Below are 2,500 nucleotides of genomic sequence, written 5' to 3' on the forward strand. Positions count from 1 at the left end.
ACACAAGTGTTCATCAGCTTCTTCACTAACTTATGTAATATTATCGAGAAGCCTTAGTTACAAACTTCAGGAAATGTCATGCCATGACCCTACTGTTTTGTTTTTTTTATAGTAAAAATACTGGCTAAGTAGCTTTGATAGCTAATGGTTAGAGGGGAAAACAGCTGGGCGATTGGTATCAGACAAGGCAGTGTCGAATTCTACCACCAATACGGATTAATCTATCATTGAGAAATACATCCAACTTACTACTACAAAATATGGTTCCCTGCTTAGATAATGAATCTAATTCTCTAGCAAATTACAACCTTGAATCATAGGAGTAATGTATGTCTTGTTTTTTTCTAGTTCTACTTGTCAGTCTCCCTTTCTCTTCACTCCTCTGCAGTTATGAATATATCTTAGAGTCCAAGCCCATAAGGGGACCGTCTGGTGATTTTTCGGCAATTTTCGCTCCTCATGCCGAAATTGACTTTAATGCCTTTTCAAGGAGTTTCTAGGCCCCTGGTTCTCCCCTGAAAATTTCAAGGCCCGACCGCTATTTTTTAGGTGGTAGCAGCGATTTTCGATGTCTGAAATATAATTTTTTTGATGTTACCTTAGAAAATCGGCAATTGTGGCTAGAGATAAAAAAAAAAAAAAAAAAAAAATAGAGATAAAAAAAAAAATAGGTTGTTTTCTGAAAGCTTATCAAATTTCAAACAAGATGAGACCAACCTTTTTTTCGGAATAATTAAAAAAAAATCCGGCATGCGTCAAAAAACGATAATGAAGAAATTTTCCATACAAGTAACTAATCATTTGTTATTTTCTTTTTTTATGTTTTCATACATAGATCAATGAGCAAAACATTTCGAAAATGCAAACCTCACCCCCCCCCCATGGGGGGTAGTTTTGCCAAATGTTCTGGATCACCACCAAAATATGGAATATCAATAAGGCTAAGGCAAACCTCAGGTAAAAAAAAATATTTAAATCTGTTCATAACTTTTCGAGTTAGAAAAAAAAAATCCTGGATCCAAACCATGGTCCGCATCACCACCAAACTGCAAAAAAGCGTCTAAGTTAGGTTAAAACTCACCTTTGGTTAAAATCTCGTTAAAATGTGTTCATAACTTTTAGAAATATTAGAAAACACAAACTAACAAACAAAATAACAACAAATACACAATCAACAAACAAACAAAGAAACAAATGGAAGTAACAATATTTTATAAACAAAAGGTCATGGGGTACACGAAAATGATCCATATGTGCTCATATATCTTATATACACACTTTCACATCGCCATGTAATTGTTTTTCGTCTTTTCACGGGATCTGAGAGTGAAATATGGCTACGTGACCCCGTAGAGTTATTCCGCAGATTTAAAAAGACAATTTTCATGGTCCAGGACGGCCCGGCCGCGCGGGGAAAAGTATGCGTTTTGTACCCGTCCGACTGGAGAAAAGTTATTCTTTCTACAAATGTTATACGTTGTAAAACCCCACTGGAGCATCAATAATAGGTAAATGATAGATAATTATATCAAATACAAGTATTCTGTATATGATTTGTCATGTAAAATGTAAACATAATAAAAAGTAAGAAAAAAGTAAGGTCAACTTCTGCATATAATAGTAGAAAGATAGTTCTATTCAAACATGAAATCAGAATGGCTGTATGATTTTTGGGGGGATTATTGAGAAATTTAAAAAAAATGGTCAATATAGGCCTATAGAGGACCAGATCACTGCCACCACTCCCACTATACGTAATATTTTGAGAAACCATTACGTGCTGGCAATGTCCGCAAGACTTAGGAATGCAGGTAGATGATAGAGGATTATGGTGTAGGAAGACTAATCTTATACCTTGTTTTGTTGATATCAAGATAGCCTTGGAAAGATGAAGAAAACGTAAAATGCCGATATCTCGGAACTCCACCTTTAGGGGTGGGTAAAAGGATTCCGGGCACAACATATGTCCAAAATTAACATATTATGGCTCATTTTGTAGAAAAATAAAATATCTACAACTTGTTCGAGAGCGTTTTCGCAATTTTTGCCTGTACGCCTTGTAAAAGTGGTCAATGTAAGAAATTTTTTACCTTTTTTCCTTCTTGAAGTCCCCTACTTTAAAAAATTCACAAAAAATATGAAGTCGAAATCGAAAAAACGCTCTCGAATAAGTTGTAGCTATAAGGTAGTTCTGTGCAAAAATCAAATAAAATTGAATGTCTTGCCGTTTCTGAAGTCGGAATCCTTTTACCCAGGTGCTGCATTTTCAACATGGCGACTTTCGCATTTTTTCGTTTTTTTGATAATAATTCATAAACTGTTCGGGCGATTTCGAAAAAAAAATCGACCACAGGCAATGGGAAGGGGCCCAAATAAAAGGGTGTGATTTTCATCAAAATCGGCAAGAAAAATCGAAAAAAAGCAGACGGTCCCCATAACATTAAAGTACTAAACTAATTCTGAAAGACTCTTCACCCTGACTGCTCAAACACTTCACTTC

The sequence above is a fragment of the Penaeus vannamei genome, chromosome 4 (assembly GCF_042767895.1).
Source record: "Penaeus vannamei isolate JL-2024 chromosome 4, ASM4276789v1, whole genome shotgun sequence".
In the NCBI taxonomy this organism is placed as follows: domain Eukaryota; kingdom Metazoa; phylum Arthropoda; class Malacostraca; order Decapoda; family Penaeidae; genus Penaeus; species Penaeus vannamei.